Genomic DNA, 18,551 nt, shown 5'->3' on the forward strand with positions numbered 1-18,551 from the left:
AACCAATATAAATTATATTCATTTAGCACGAATCATTGCCTTTATAACGCGCTGTGCTGCGTGGTTCTTCATTGGTATATTCTTTAAAAAACTGCTCGCATATCTTTTGAATATGCGAGCAGTTTTTGCCTCCCATTTTGTTAGCGAGATTATTTTTACATACCATTTTGTTTGTGGAAACACTGGATACATTACGCACACACTACGAGAAATATCCTGTCATACTGTGAGATTGACTACGTCAAAATGACTTCATAATTTAAAAAAAAAACGTTACCGGAATCCATTCAATAGTCATTCAGCCTGTGCTATTTAAATGTGAATATCTAATCGTAATTTTAAATGAAAATATATTTAGATCAAACGTCTACTGGCATACAACAGACATCTTTTCGAGGTGTGAAAATAAGAAATAAAATTGAATAATGAATACGTTCATTGTATCAGTAATCAAGGACAATTTTACTGGCGCTACTTGTACAAGACAAGAATTAGGTAAATATTTCAGATGTCCGTGGTGCGAGAGTGCGAATCTCATAAAAATAAAAATATGAAAAAATTAATAACATTAGTATAGTAATAAATGAAAAGTGCTGCGGGTGTGCATGACAAGTGAAATATTAAGCGAAGATTAACGATGGTGAGTCGAAAATTGATTAAACGACAAATCATGGTACACAGAAGAAATACAAACTCAGAATGTAGCAAATAAAAACGCCTTCAAAGGCTGCTCTAGAAAGAACTTTAATTAAATCAGATGGCCAACTTCGCTTGCATTCCAATTAATTTAAAAGTACCAGTTTTTGCAAAATTTATAATGCAGTTTCTGAAGGCCTGTTATTGCCTAAAATAATATTTCAATGACTGGTATTGTCAGGTTATAATTTTCAATATTTTAATCTACGTTTATGAAATCTTTATTCATTAGGCTACAGTGACTCCGCATCAAATTGCCTCGAGGGCTCATTTAATTAAAAATGTCAACTTTTTTTGTTATTTTGTATTCTAAATATGCATTTGATATTATTTGATTACGTAAAGACGAACTAGAGTTTATGTCTTAAAATAATTTCATAAAATTATTAAAATCCATACGATTTTCATTAGCTTAGTTAGAATTTTAGATGTAAACTCCTAGCTTCTATTTCATTATTTAATGATTTCTTGTTTTATTTGGTCCATTTTAATTAATGTTGTTGTTGTCCTAAATTAAGCAACAGACTTTATTTCTGAAAAATAGACGTTTAGTCCTAGAACTGTTTTTTTTTTTTTTTTTTTTTTTCCCTCGGTTACTTCAATATACACAACTTTATCATTTTCTCCTTCAGCTACTCAGAGACAGCCGAAGTTTGCTAGCAGACTGCATTGTTGATTTTATTTATTTTTACTAATAGCAGTTCTAATTATAATGAAGATATTGATTGTTCTTTTAGCAGATAACACGAACTCCTATACTTGTGCAACCAGATAGCACGATCTCTGAAATTTTCACTGACCTTTGCCAAGATGACAAAGCAAGAGCTGTTTAAAAATATTTGACCCGAATCATTTTAATCACATTACTTTATTTATTCTCTCTGTTATCTCTCTTTGAATTCCATTCATCCTTTATCTAGCCTTTTGTTTGCCAAAGTAGGTTTACTATTAATGGACTTTAACTTGCTGTTAGTAAAATTCCCTTGTTCTCTCTCTCTCTCTCTCTCTCTCTCTCTCTCTCTCTCGCTAATGAAGACCGCTATATAAGGTGTATATGTTGTAGAGAATGATGTACTTATACGTCTTCTACAGCATTAGGCCAATTTTAATAGACATGTTACAGTTTCAATTATCTTGACTCTCTCTAAACTTTGAATTGCTGATGCACTCACTGCATATAATTCGAAATAGCTTAATGAAATTTCCTTTACTCCAATTTGCTACGCTCGATATATTTACAGAACACATCCTACACACGGATCTTTTGGCTGAAAAACACGAACTGCATTTGTGTAATAATAAATTACAGAGCCAAGATGTGTTACACCAGTACGTTAACGCATAGTGACGAATGGCCAATTTTGAAAGATTATATATATATATATATATATAACATTTACTCCAATGAATCATAGCGGAACCTATTAGTCAGCAGATGCTTTTATGTCATGCCAGCGAAATAATTTATTCCGAAGTTTATTAAGACGTGTTCGAACATCGTTAAATTATAAAGAAAAAACTTACATCTTACTAAACATCATTCATTATCTAAGAGCATTCATAAAACCCCCGAATAAAGCCAAGCGTCTTTTCTAATTAATGCGCTTTAAGGAAGAATAATGTTTTTCTTACTTATTATTTTGAACATATTTCACATTCTCGTATCTTCATGAATCCTCGTAAGCTTCAGGATAAATTATTTCGCTAAGTCGCGCTGTCATTTTCAGACAGAGCACGAGCAAGTGTTAAACGGATATCTTGAAGGGGATCATCGTATTCTTAAGAGACTCGAAAGCGTGCATCTACCATTAATATATGTCTAAAATTTACGTCAACTTAAATCATTACTTCCTGTCTGTTGATTGCAGTGTTTATTCATATAAATGAAGAGATAGTGTACAAAAATAGGTAAAATGTTGTATACTTGAAGATTGATGCTGTTCAGTTCGAAAAGGTGGATAGGAGTAATGGACGTAATGCATTAAAACGGCAATTTATTATGTAATTACAAGTGATTAGTTACACAAGACATCTTCATAACAACGACAGTGTCAGTAAAGGTATTAGGAAGCAACTGGAAGCAATAAGGAAGCACCTGGATATATGTATTCATGGTTACGTGTTCTGGGATTATTGTTTAAGAGTAGTGTTGAGCACAGCGTATTACAATTGGAATCTGTGCCTTTTTAAGTATTCAAAGGAGGGGGGGGAATGGGAGATAGAGATCAGAGTGTGTTATCTGATACATTTGGCATGAGGATAGAAGAACATGTAAAGAAATGATGAGAGAGAATCATAAAAAAGTGTATTATGCAATAATATTCACTGTTACAATTACCTAGGGCCGTGTCACACTAATGTTAACATATATGGGTATGAGAGGATATCATACCTATCGTGATAATAATTATTATATCATAGGATATCATAATTGACTATTACAAATACGTTTTTATTAAATCCAATCGAAAAAAAAAATTTTTATCAGATTGAACTTTTAGTTCATTGATAATTTAGTTCTTTAATTTTACCGTTTCAGCGACACCAGCTTTATGTAATATATGCATCAATATATTAAATCTAAATGCTTATATGGAATGGGGCCATCGTTTTAGATGGAATTTGTTTAGACTTTAGATTATGGTATAATGCTTCTCTGCATACATTTTTCACTGCAAATTATTCGAGTTCACTCAAGTGGAACCAATCCACAAACTTTCATCTTCATCAATTTCCTGATGGGTATCATCAAGGGGTGTTCAGGCTATGGTAGCACTACATGATTAAGTTTACATTATCTGTAATTTGCTATCGATAATTTTCTCCAAATTATTCCATTAATTGTCAGTACTCCAATATAGTAGTATGTAACATTTCCTTCTTCTAAGGCATTTCTGAATCAATTTACCTAGACCTTGGTCTTCCACTTAGTCTTTTTCCTGCCATCTGGAGATCACATACCTGTTTTATAACCTTCCTTCTCCCTATAAATCAGCAATACTCACACATTCATGAATGTGCCTGAACTGTGCCTGAACAACGCCAAGTGCTTTCCTATATTTATTTTTAATATGATTCTTCCAATAATGCCATCTGTTTAAGCCTCTAATTTTTCTCAGAGGCTCTAATTTTTCTCTCTCATAACTGTGATCTCTAATCTTTGATAATATGCTTTATTTCTAACCAAACACGTATATCCCTAACATAAAACAACGTGTTGAACATTGTGTTTTACACTTTGGGGCTTTGACTAATTTTTCTCATATTCCATATAAATTTATTCAACTGGCCCCCAGAATCCTATCTTTGCTTATTCCGTTGTCAATTTCCAAATATTTTGCCATTTTCACTAAAACCTGTGTCTAAATAGCTGAAATATTTTACTTGTTCTATAAGTTTTCCATTGATTCAGCTAAAGGTTTCTGTGTTCCTGCCTATTTTCATAGTTTTGGCCTTTTTATTGCTAATTTTCATTCCAAATTTGTCATAGCTGTAATTCGATTTAGGTAGAGAATCCTAGAGGTTTGCACTGGATGTGTTTGCATAAGTGCAATTTAGGAGTACAATATCCCAATGCCCCATATAACTGTAGTATTTTGAAAAAGCTTTCGCTGGACGCTTCGTATATGGCTTTTCCAAATCTACAAAACTTAAACACAGTTAGTTGTCATGTACCCATGATTTTTCAACTATTTTTCCTAAAATAAAAGTCTGAGCTGGACAAGTTCATTTAGCCTGAACTCAGCTTGTTCTTCTCCAAGTTTCTCTCCTGCAATTTTTATCAGCGTTGGTTTCAAGTATGCTTGCATAAATGTTATCTGGAACATTTAGTAGAGAAATTCCTAATTCTTACATTCATCTTTATTCCCTTTGTTATACATGGGAACTATGAGAACTCTGCGGCAATCACCTGAAATTTACCTTTCTGACTAGGCACTCTGAATAATGAAGTGTAGACACTGCAAAATTTTATGCCTCCATACGTAAGCATTTCTGGTCGAATGTCATTTTCTCCAGCGACCTTTCAAGTTTTTTATGAATCTTTCTACCTCAGATTTGAATTCCCTTTAAAAATTTTGTGTTATTATTCTCTCATGGCTTGTTATTTTTAAGTTTTTTATAGTAATTACTCCAGACTTAAGTATATGGATATCATAGTCTTCAATTTTCAGCTCATTTGCATCATCTTTGATTCCTTTAACAGTACTCTTTCCCTATTTCTAAAGATGAGATTGTCGTGCTGGTGATGGAAATAAGAGTAGTGTGTGAGAAGAAAACGAGAATGCAAGAGGAAAGGGGGAAACGGGGAGGGGCTGTCTTGATAGACAGGGAGACACGCCACAGAGAGAATCAAGTTCAAGTAGTAGTGAATATATGTATGGGAATGATCAGCATAGAAATGGAATGGATCGGAATGTATGTGGGGGGGTACTTGAAACTAAGGAGATATATGGGGTAAGCAGTGATAAAGATGATAGTTCGGACTGGAATAACGGTTTCAATCTGGAGCATCACCATGCATGCTATATATAGCAGTCTCCATATTGCCGTGCAGACTCTGTCGGTGACTACTGACACAGGAGAGTCCCCAATCCTACAGATACCAATCAATTATTCCCAGGTATCATGAAGGATCATTCCACCACCGATTTCTACTCAGTGTGCCCCTTTAGTTAATGATCCTGGATGACTCCTTGACAACCCGTCGAAGTAATTCTCTTACAAATAAAGCATGGCGGATGCCCGCCAATTTACCACGGGATGCCCTCCTAGGATGTGCGCCACAAGTCTGCTCCCTCTCCTACCCCATTCTCAACGCCGCCGACATGTATCTCTCTCAGTCTGACGTATATCTTTCCACAAGAACATGGAATCTTGTATACATCAGATGTTTATAAAAAGAAAAAGGAACTTTGCCTTAAGGAAGCATAGAAAGCTTCGTAAGGTGTTGATTAGTTTGAAGGTTGTACTAATGTTGACTGCGTTTAATATTTTGGCTATATTTCTTGATGTATTGCCAACGGATACGTTGTCTTTGTAATTAGTTCTGGGTTCTCGTAAGATGGTTCATCAGAAAATGATTTTTAGTATATAAATATAAATATATATATATATATATATATATACACATTATTTATTTTTTGAATATCCATTTTAAATACTGACTCATACACGAATACACGCTATAGAATGATTAAATTGATTAAATTGGACTTAGATTTCTTGTTTTCATTTGGTTTCGTCATTTTTAGTATGCTCTATTTTCAAAGCTTTTATTAGGCCTAATTTTTGTTGAGGGTGATGGAATAAGCTTGGTTGTAGGTGATAATGTTAATCCTCCAGAGATCCTTTTGCTGAAAACACGTCTAAGAATGGTAATTTTCCATTCTTTTCTACTTCAAATGTGAATTTTATTTTTTGATGTCGATTATGCAGAAAATATACAAAACATTCTTCCAGGTCTTTTTGGGGTTTTTTTTTTTTTGATGATAAAGATATCATCCACAAATCTCCACTATACATGTTGTTTTAAGATTGCCTTACAACAAATTTTCATATACATGTTAAATACCAAATTTCATCAAATCCTTAATCTAATTTCTGTTCAAATTTCTTCGCTGATTTTTAACTAAAATCATCTTATTGAAATTAAGTGGACGAATTGAATCAGTGAAATGAAGTAGTCCAGTGGCGCACTCCGGATTTAATTTTGGGGGAGGGGACCCGAGCACTCGAGATTTAATCTTGGGGGAGGGTTGAATAGGCGATTTGAGAATAGACATTATGCATTGCATACGACCTACGACTGAGAGTCTGCAGCGATCGCCATTACATGAAACCCTTGATCTCCTCTGGCCTGGCTCGGGCCAACGAAGTAGCACTCGGCCCGCCCGACTACTGCCTCTTTCGCCTTGCCTTTACAGAGGCCGTGATTCACGAGAACTATAGGGTATTGCCACCTTATGTGACCGCTAATTCATAAGTAGTATAGAAATATATGACACGACAAACATAAATAAAATAATTAATTTTAATTAGGAAAAGATTTTTGGAAAATTATCTAGTGTTTTCTTCCTTTTTGTTTTTGGGGTGCTGGGGACCCTTGCCCCCACCTGGGTTTGCCACTGAAGTAGTGGTATTACAGAGTAGGTCCTCAATCTCAAAATTTATTCTATTGAGCTAGACATGTTTTTGCAATGATCATGTTCAACATGGATTTCTCCATTGATAGCTTGAAAAAGAGCACAACTTAAATCAGAATTCATCCAAGAAATTTTGTTCTCACTGTGTAGTATTAGTAATAAATTTGAAACTATTTCTACACAGTGAGATTCGAATATTGTAAGCTATTCAAAATCTACGGCTGAATTTGTTCCCGCAACCTCTTGGTTGGAAAGTAGGTATGTTAAGTACTCGGCTATCAAAATTACATTACATTAAATACATGACGGCGTAATTGTGTAGGTTCTAATCTTAAATCACGTTGAGTTACCCAAGTGAATACATCAGCCAGTTTTAAAATTTTTTCTAAGACTTAAGAGGCTGTCGCGACATTTTTTTTGCCTTTGGTTTATAAAGACATGGCTTTGAATTCCGTGTAGAATGAAGGACAGCTTTATAATATTTAAAAGTATAATGAGTTAGTGGATTTTACGAAGTAAACAAGGTATATTCTTTCGGAACTGTCGAGTTTTTCATCATACACTGCAGGCATCCTGCCATACAATGAATAAAAACAATGTGGAAACTGCAAATGTTAGTTAGTTGTATTGGCTCTAATTTCAATCAGCTCATCTCATCTGAATGATTTTCTTTTTATTTCCTTGCTATGTAGACTATGCGTAAATTGTTTATTATAAACGAAACTTCGCAAAATTACTTAAGATATAAACAGAGGTTCTTGTTACAATGCGAATGCCAAACTTTAAAATCGATAGAAAATAGAAAATGAAAAGAAAATGGGAAAAATACAAAAAATCATAAAATAAACCATAAAAAGAAGAAGAAAAAAGATAGCGACAGGACGGTAAAGTAAGAAGTCAAACAGTGTCGCAAATTAGAAGATATATCACCATTGCAAAGAAATATAACCAAGAAGGAAAACGTTCAACTGCCATCGCAATAACAAAAGTAAAGAAGGAATCAAGAAAAGTGTCAGAAGAGACGAAGAGGCAGAAAGGGGGAAAAGTCGAAAAAAGTAGGGAGCAGAATAGTTATCTAGTCTCAAATAAAAGTCATTCTTGTTCACTGAAGATTTAAGCACATTGGTTTATGGAAAAAATCTACATACTTCAGGTGCTGAAAATTTCATTCTGAAAATGTTTCATCGTGCTCCTCTAAATACAGCAAATTTGTCTGTATTCTTAAAGGGCACCCTAGTATAGAAACACTGGTTATTTCTGCGTTTAAATATTAAAACATAAATGATAGATATATTGACCTATATATTAAAAATGTAATAAAATTAAAGATGTTTTTAGACATACCTTACGGAAGGACTTCGTGTTCTTGATTTTAAAATTTTGGGAGATAATTTTGGTAACAACATTGATATACAAGATGAATTTAAAATTTAAAGTAGATTAAAACATGAAAATCTTTACCGGAAGGGAATAAAATAAAGATAAAATATATGGAAAGTTTAAAAAAATCAGAGAAATACATAAAATGCGATATAATGAACTTCCATTAAAAAAGAGGAAACAAAAATATAAAACTTATGGTGTACGGGACGTTTCGACTGGGAGTAGTCGAAACGACTCCCAGTCGAAAGTTCGTTTCTTCTTGTCATTTTTTATTCTTCTGAGATTTCTAAGTTATGAGTTTATGTCTACCAACGTTGTTCTACCCAAAATTATGTCCCAAAATTTTGTTAATGATCAGAGCCGTCTAAAATAGAAACGCGGAAAGAAACTGAGTACAGTTGATTTTAAAATAATTGTGCCAATGCGAAATGATAAATAATGTGAAAATCATTTAAGTATCGGAAGTATATGATTAATACTAAGCTGTTTGTAACAGCAGATTATGGTATGAGTCGCAAAACATAAATACAAATGAATAAATACAAGAATGCATTATGAGCCACATGATTTACTGCAAGGTGACACTGCTGCAGTTACTACGAAGCTCCTCTGCCAAGCGTGAAAGGAAAACTCGAATCTAACGTCAGTAATACACAGTATATTTACTAAGAAATAATTCCATCATTTTCGCAAGTGTCCATTAATATTTAATTAATTAACATTATTTTCATTTAAGGCTGATGACAATAACAAAATCGTCATAATTTTGTGTTCCAGAATCCGATTTGCTAAAGAAACAATCGCTTGTAATTCATGTTTACATAAACACGAATTCTGTGGAAAGTTTACCCGAATTTTACCAAAGAAAAAAATGTAAGCGCTACTGTTTTAGATGCCATGAATGGCCTCTTTGTTAAAACAAATAGCATCTTTTGTTTTATTGGTTTCTTTTTCCACCTGGCATATCGCTGGCGTCTCTTTGTCTGCAGATCTTTGTCGCGCACCCCGTAATGTGAGCTTCGCTTTACTCAGCAGCTCCCGGAAACTTTTCAGCGAGTATTCGAGTATTGATCTCGTTTGCACCATTTCGGCGGTCCTTGAGCTACGTGAATCGATCCAGAATTTTATGTCTGTCTTTCAGTATGTTGTAGGTTAAAGGAACTACTTTGCGTACTCAGTTCCTCAAGTTTTGATAGAGATGACAACATTGCGCATCACTCACCGAACAATGTATGTAACAGGCTAAAAATAAAATATAAATAGCGAAGAAACTTTTCTGGAACAGCAAGAAAAGGGGAACGAGTTTTTATTGCAGTACAGGAAGGCAATTTCGAGAGCAAAATGAAACAAATTCTTATGAACGAGTTGAATTTCGATCTTCTCAGAATATATTTGGTTCCAATACTTGGTCAGCCCTTTACATTTTTTCGTCAAATTCTAAACGCCAGTGCGGTCATGTCTTGTATTTAATATCAGTTTATATACTAATCTATATTATATCGTATACTCTATTCAATATATATATATATATATATATATATAAAGGTTTTTTTTTCATTTTTTTTTTTAGATAGATTTGAGATAGATTTACATCTATCTCTCATCCTGAGAGTTTTATTTAATAAGGTCAAAGCACCTAGTAACTTGTTTTGGGGTAAAATACATATAAGCTCTGGTATTACTTAACCTTGGTATTTCCTAGCCTGGCTCCCACTGATGAGACCTCAATAAAGGTCGAAACCGGTCTGGGTAGTGGCCAATTGTCTTTAATGCATAGCATCATACATCTCCTTGAGGAGATGTATGATGCATAGCATCATACATCATACATCATCATAGCATCATACATCTCCTCAAGGAGATATATGACGCTATGCATTAAAGGCTTTGCATTACGGGTAAATATTAAAAATAGTGATCACAGCTCATTCCAAATTTACCACGAGTTGCCTAGACTTGTACTACTTTATGGGTCACTTAGACTTGCATTACGTGCAGGCGCAAACTTGACTTATTTGTCTGTTTGCTTACTTGGGAAATGGAGTAAAAACCAGATTTAAAATAGCTTGGTATCTTTATCATATATTATACCCAAGGTAAAAAACTTTCTACATCTATCTCTCATTCTGAGAGTTTTATTTAATAAGGTCAAAGCACCTTTTGGTAACTTGTTTTGGTAAAACAAGTTACCAAAAGGTAACTTGTTTTACCTTTTGGTTTTGGTCGAAACCAAAAGGGGCCACTACCCAGACCGGTTTTGGTCGAAACCGGTCTGGGTAGTGGCCCCTTGCCTTTAATGCATAGCATCATACATCTCCTCAAGGAGATGGGCTTTGCATTAAATATTAAGAATAGTGATCAGAGCTCATTCCAACTTTACCAAGAGTTGCCTAGACTTGTACTACTTTACGGGTCGCTTAGACGTGCATTACGTGCAGGCGCAAATTTGACTTTATTTGTCTGTTTACTTACTTGTCTGTTTACTTACTTGGGAAATGGAGTAGAAACCAGGTTTAAAATAGCTTGGTATCTTTAACACACACACACACATATATATATGTGAAATGTCTCTTTTTTTTAATATTTTGCTTACTTTAATTTTTAAATTTTGCCGCCATGGCGAGGTTAGATTAGGTTAGGTTAGGTGCTGGCAGTTGTTATTAGTGTGACAGACGATGGTTTTTACCGACTTGGAACTGCTGAAGGAATTTTAAACCAACTCTATGCCAGATCCAAAGTATGACATGTCTGTTTTTGTTTTAATATTTTGTCTACTATTTCGGCTCTATTTTCATTTTGAAGTTTTAAATTTTGCTGCCATGGGGAGGCTAGGTTAGGTTAGGTTAGATTAGATTAGGTGCTGGCGGTTGTTATGCGTGTGACAGACGATGGTTTTTACCGAACTGCATTAAATATTAAGGAATTAATATTTAATGCAGTTCGTTACTGCATTAAATTAATATTTAATGCAGTAAGTCCTTGAGACATATTTATGTCTCAAGGACTTACTGAGAGTGGAGACGTTCCTGACCACGAAATAGCTCTCCGGTCAGCGCTTCCTCTCAGTCTACGGGTAGCGGCCAATGGTTCGTGAGGTGTATTTGCAAGACCAAGTGCCGAAATTTGAAGTGCTTTTGTATGAAAAAGGCTGTCTGCAATTCAAAATGCCATTCCAGAACGTTTTCAACTCTCTGCAAGTCCTTGAAACATAAAGTGAATTGTGATCTGGCATAGAGTTGGTTTAAAATTCCTTCAGCAGTTCCAAGTCGATAAAAACCATCGTCTGTCACACTCATAACAGCAGCCATCACCTAACGTAACCTAACCTCTTAATGACAGCAAAACTGAAAATTTCAAAATTTCAAAATTATATATATATATATTAATGATACCAAGAAATTTATACTTGGCTTTAATCCTTTTCCGAAGTAAACAAAACAAAGTTTTGGGCTTGAAATACATTCACTTCTGAGCTTTATATAGAGGTTGGTGACTTCATATCACTTGCCTTAGTATGTATCCCATAATGCAAAGCACACCCCCTTTCGGTCGTGTATAATGCAATGCATAATGGGAAGGGCCACTACCCAGACCGGTTGGAAGCTTTATTGAGGTCTCTTCAGTCGGAGCCACACCCGGGAGTGATATCAAGGTCCTTATAAGGACTGGCTTAAAGGGGCGAAGCAAGAATTCTTTTCATCCTCCCCGTTATCTGTAGAGGACAGTGTAGGGATAATGTGTTATTGAGCTATTAAAGCTCTGATCATGGCAAGAGGGTAACAGCAATAGCCGAGCGTCAGTTAGAACTTCATTGGCTACAGCATTGCCATACATTATCCTCCAAGGGTATTAATCATTCCACCCTCCTGATTCCACCCTCCTGATCCACCCTCCTGATATCAAGGTTTAAGTAATTCAGAAGGCATATATATCTCATATACAAGTAGACAAAAGGTGCTTTATCTTCTTAATAAAAAAAACTCTGAATGAGAGAAAGATGTAGAAAGTTTTTTGCCTTGGGTTTAATATACGTTAAAGATATCAAGAAATTTTATACTTGGTTTTAATCCTTTTCCCAAGTAAGTAAAACAAAGTTTTGCGCGTGAAATATATTCACGTATGAGATACTTATATATAGAGGCTGGTGACTTCATATCACTTGCTTTAGTAGGTATCCCATAATGCAAACCACACCCCCCTTTCAGGCGTGTATAATTTCACGCGCAAAACTTTGTTTTGCTGCTTACTTGAGAAAAGGATGAACACCAAGAATAAAATTTCTTGGTATCCTTAACGTATATTACACCCAAGGTTGAAAAATGTTTACATATATATATATATATATTGATATCAATTGCAACCCACAAAAAGTTGTAAACTTATAATATTTTAGCGTAGTGGAAAGAGACTGTTTTTTTTTTTTGCATCCATATTTCGTCTTACACCTAACGACAATCCCAAACATAACATGCTCACCGCGGAATTCAAAAATGCAGCCTTTTGGTAAGTAAACTGATACGCTAGCCACTCAACCGACCTGGCCGGCTAAGGTAAAGATAAAGAACGCAATATTTTTGCTGTACTTCTCATGCACTGAGAATGAATGAAAGAAGTATAGCTTATGTGTGCGAATGATTATTTGGTGTCGAATGGTGCCACAAACATATGAATTCGCATAAATTAGTTATTTCTCTTTTAAGTGTACCCTTGAATGTTCGGTCATTATCCTTCAACCACTCCTACTTTGCTATTTATTGCCGCGCAATTCCTCATAATTAAGTGAGGAACTTATCTGTACAACAATAAAAAGAAGAGGAAAAACTGTAGATAGCCAGTTAAGCTTGTATTCAGAAGAAGGGCAAGGACTGTGCTTTTTGGTTGGAAAGGCATGCTTTAAATTCGAAATGGTAAGCTAGACTTATAAAAGGGAATTTTTGAAATTCCCTTTTATAAGTCTAGGAGAAGTAAGTCATTACGTGGCAGACATTTTATCTCTCCGGAAAAGTCGCGTCTCATACTTTTTTTTATCCTGAAAAATAATCGGAAATGAAAGATAACCTGAAAATGACAATCCTTTTAGGAAAACACACTTATTTATTAGATATTTTATATCTGCCCAACTATACTCACTCATAGTAGTATTGGATTTATATTATTTATGCGAACGAACTATACAATTCAACAGTCAATGGTATTTTCAATAAATGCTACCTTATGAAAGGATTGTTGCCAGTTTACATTAATGTCCGAGTTTTCATCAAATATTAAACATTTTAAGCGAATTTTAAAATGTGCGCTGATAATAAAAAAAATTTTACTCGGCAAAATGTATTATAATATTTTGGTTTTCCTTCTGAGACTGTACAAACAGAAAATGAACTCTTAATAACTATAAATCTGTAACGGAACAAAAGTGTACCGTTATGAATAATATGGCTTCTTTTGAAGGAAATTACAACCGTTCAGAAGTATAGCGAATACAATTTCAGTTGCTATTTCCTGAATGCACTGTTCCAAAGAGAAGGTAAGAGAATTATTTCACACTTAGAGTGAACTGCGCTTATTGCTTTACTTGATGGAGGAAATTAGCGGACATCAGTGAAGTCATTACCGTGAATATTTTTCACAGGAAAGATGATGATACAAATTAGTGGGTAGAAATAAATCAACCCATTTAAAGGAAAAATAAGAAAAACATTAGAAACACTCTTTTTGAAGAGTAGGAAGAATAATAAAAGAATAATTATGAAATGTTTGCCTGTGGTTGGCAAAGGATAGAATGATGAGTATGAACTTATATTTTGTGAAATGTATAGTTTAATTAGATATTTCTTCTCACATAAGCTAACATGCTTTGTTTCTTACTTAGAATGGAAAAAAGCGCTTTCAAGAATTGTTTTATAATGTGTTGAAATGATAATTAGTCGAAAAAAATAATTAATTTCGCGAATTTCTCGATCTTCTACAAATAAAAGCATTAATCTTTATTTAACAATAACCTCTTGTGCGATTCTCACCACAAGCCAAGATTAATTAATGACCTCGAAGATGTCACAGTGCATCATTATTCATTAACAGAGATGACGTCATTGTCGCTGTTATTTTTATCCGAAGAGGAATTATGATACTTGCCAAGAAGAAGGTACTCCAGTTTAATTCTTGAAAAAAAAATCTTAGGCCCTCGAATACAGACTCACATTGCTAGGTTGTAAAATATATGTTCAAATTCAAACATTTTATATTATTTCTTGTACCATTTAATATGTATATGTAATTTAATGTTAATATTTGGTTGTCATAAGACTCAATCTAACAAACAGGATTACATTATTACATTTAAAATGCTTTACACCGTGAACGGAAATACTGAAAAACAGACCTTTAACACATTTGTCACATAGCACAATGGAAAGAACAGAGTTGTGCTATTTACATTGAGTTGTGTTTTTAATTTGATATTTCTATAACCGCTTGAATAGCGGTTATAGAAATATCAAATTAAAAACACAACTTTCTACAAGCGGCCTGATCAATAATTCTCTTGACTTAAATCTGAAGTTATATTCGTGAGTACCGATTTGTTATTTTGGGAATCCATACATCAAATGTTGTGAAACTTGCAATGCGTCAGATCCATGAATGGGCAGAATGCTGCAAAGAAACAAAGAAGAAACTTTCATATTGAATTTTAAAGAACGGTAGACAGTGAGCTTTAAACATACATAAGAGAGAAGATTATTAAAAAAAGTTCACTAGAAGAGGTGAAAGAAGAAGAACGAGGAAAAAAATTGTTCCGTCAGTTTACAGTTGAACTGCGAAGTTAGGCTGAATAGTTACTCCACTCGTTTTTACAGTTTCAAAGAAGATCAAGTGATTACTAATGCCAGTTTTCAAGAACAGTGGACGACAGCGGAGAGAGTGAATGAATAAGATATAAATGTTAATCAACTTGCTTTACATTTCTGTAAAGTTAGATATTTTTATAGTAATCTAGGGAAATATTCCAAATAAGAGTACACTATTCAGTGGTTAAACGATTTGCGATTTGTATAGAACTAATGGCTATTCAGAAGTAAAAGTAACGACCATAATTATTCCCATCCATTAGGATTGGTTTGAAGATCAGACTTTACAAATGGAGTTAATATTTTGGAAGTCCTCGTGATTTGGGTTGTGTAAAGTTTGAGAAATGAGAAAGAGAAGTTCAGCGTACGCTCATCAAATAACCATGTATTTTATGAGGTCACCTAGAGAATTCTATTCATAATTACACCCTGTTCGGAAAGAAATCAACGTAGTGATTTCAAAGAAATCACTATGAAATCACTATGAAATCTTATTAAGGTGGATTTCTTTAAAATCCACCTTAATAAGATATACGACCTCCTTTCGCTGGATAGCTGCAGCAATCCTACTTTCCACATTTCTATTTGTCAAGCATACGATAGCGATCAATTGGAATTTTGGACCATTCTTCATGTAGCATGTGACGAGGTTCCAGACTGTTGTAGTGAAGACGTCCCTTAAACTCATCCGATGCTCCAATTCATTCCACAGATGTTCAGTAGGGTTGAGACCAATACTCTGTGGAGGGCAGTCAAGCGTTACGATGTTCATTTCAAGAAAACAAGCAGTTTCAGCAGCAGCCTTATAACACGGTGCATTGTCTTGATGAAAGAGATACCTCTCGGAGTTCAATGTTCGTGACACCACAAACAGATGTCCAAGGACAAACCAGGAAAAACAGAACCATACTATTAAACCTCCACCTCCGAACTTCATAGGTGGGGTTACGCTATGGTAAGAGGCGTTCGTCGGGCATCCGCCATACTCACACCCATCTATCTGCTTAGTAGAGGGTATAGCTTTATTCGTCTCTCCATAACAGAACTTTCCAAACTTCCACGTTCCACTGCACACGATCTTTGTACTACTGAAGACTACGCTACATGTCAGTTCGGGTGATGTGGGAACTTACATATTGCAGTCCTACTATGGAAAGCTATGTAGTTAGACTCGGTTCTGAATGTTTTTGTGCAGATTCGTGTTCCAGGCGATTCTCGGTACTCCGCATTCAGCGTGTCGGCCGAATGATGGCTGTTTTTACATATTGTCTTTCATAGCAACCAAAGGTCACGTTCCGTGAGTTGGTCGTCCTCTGATTGGCCATGTAAGGTGATTGTTCACCTAGGATGGCCAATATGTCAACAATTTGTCGAATAGATAGGCCTGTAACATGGCATCCTATCATAAAGCCTCTTTCAAACTCCTTCAGTTTCCTTCTCTCAGTCATTTCACCCGGACACAGTTGCACTGACTTGGGAGCATCGTATTCCTCCAATTTATACTGGCTACAAACAGGTGACTCGTTACATTGCACGATGCACTTTGCCCGTGGGAGTTTCTGTTTACTTCTTTCCGAGCAGTGTAGATGCAAAAAAAAAAAATAGATTTTTTGAATATAGATCAGTTGTCTGGAAGTTAACGTGTCATTTGACCGAGGCACCCTTGTATATTCTCACAGTATATTCACGGTATAGCCTATATATTCAAAACATAAACATATATAACTAGTCCGAGTGTCATAAAGACACTCGGACACTCAGAACTTCCAATATTTGATGAGGTTCTTTGAACATCGGCCCTTTTTCACAAACATTAACAACAGTTCTTTCGTAGTTGACCCATACATCAACAGTGTATCTCCGAAAAACTGCTGCCTAATAACAAATTATAAGACGCTTCTAAACAAACACAATGGCATTTGCTTATTGTATGCAATGTAATAAACCCAATTAAACGAAAAGAAAAGGGTAAGCTGACAGTACATGATTTAGGAATATATCACCATTAGCAGACAAGTAATAAATAAAGTGTATAAGAAAAATTTGAGTGGGAAGCAAAATATCTACTGTTGCCATTTGTTTACATATTTACAATAATTTTCTATCTTTCTGCAGATTATATTTAATTGAATGTATTACATATATGCTAGTATAAAATTTACTTTAGAAATAAATTTCTAATTTGTATACAGTGATTTATATTTTATACTTATTTCGAAACCAGCTTTAAAAATAAAATTTCCGATTTGTTAAGCGTCCAATAAAATTTAATGCTCTTGTTAAAGAATTATCTACATTTATGATAATAAAGAAATGAATCTATTGTGGTAGTGCTGGCAAAGATGCTTTTATTAATAGTTGTATTAAATATTCATCAGTTATGAATGAATATACATTTCTGATTTTTCGGCTTATTCACCAGAATGTGATCATATATGTCTACTTGCGACATTTCCGACGATTCATTCTTGTATCACAGCACGAGTGTCGTGCTGAGATACAAGAATGATATGATTACTTGCTAATATTAAACGGGTACTCAACTGTTACATGCTAGAAATTCCTAATGATTTGATTGTTATAATTAAGACATTTCGAATTCTGAATTAACACAACTAATCCATAAATGAGTAACTAACGATAGAAAATATAAATTACAGGTAAACTGGAAATTATAAGTATTAAAAATGATTTATCACTAAGACATAAACACACGCATAATTCAATGCAAGCTAACCTATTGTGCTAAGAAAGCGTAGTGCTTGATTTTAAATAATTCTTTTATTTTAATGACAAACACATGAACGAAAGCGTGTAAACCAATAGTACAACATAACCGTAAATGGTGTAAAAATAAGATAATTGTGGGTCCCTGCTCTAGAGATCATGCATGATACTTTTTTCAAGCATTCAAGTATTTCTCTAGTATTTATCACAGTGAGGACACTTATAAATACTAGGGAAATCAATCATAGTTTTCGATGCTCTTGCACTGATGCAGGAAACATTTTTCTGTTACATGCAATAATTACAAATTCAAAGTTTGATACAACAAGAACTTAAAATTTAAAGCATTTTCGTAATTCCATCATTAGTAGTCTCCTTTTTATGGGAGTAGGAGATCAAAGTTAAAGTTTATTTATTTATTTATTTATTTATTAAATTTTTCCCTCGTAAGCGTCATATAATGTTTTTTGGATTCATCAACAGGGCCAACCCAATTACGGAGCGTTTCTCAGGCTGGGTGCTTAGAAATATGGGTTTATTTAAGCTGAGGATAGTTGGTTTTTCTTCTAAAATGCAAAAAAAAAAAAAGAAATAGAAAATATATTTAAAATATGTGTTATTTTAATATCAGTTTAAAGTAACCGTTTAAAATAGGCAATATCCGTTTTAAGAAATACGTTTAAGAAAATGCGTGATATTCATGTCACGTTATTAAGTAGAGCATAACACAGAATAACAATGGACAAATGGGCTTCAT

Source organism: Typopeltis vanoorti, chromosome 8, assembly GCF_054136105.1.
Source record: "Typopeltis vanoorti isolate ZY-2024b chromosome 8, IOZ_Tvanoo_1.0, whole genome shotgun sequence".
NCBI lineage: Eukaryota > Metazoa > Arthropoda > Arachnida > Uropygi > Thelyphonidae > Typopeltis > Typopeltis vanoorti.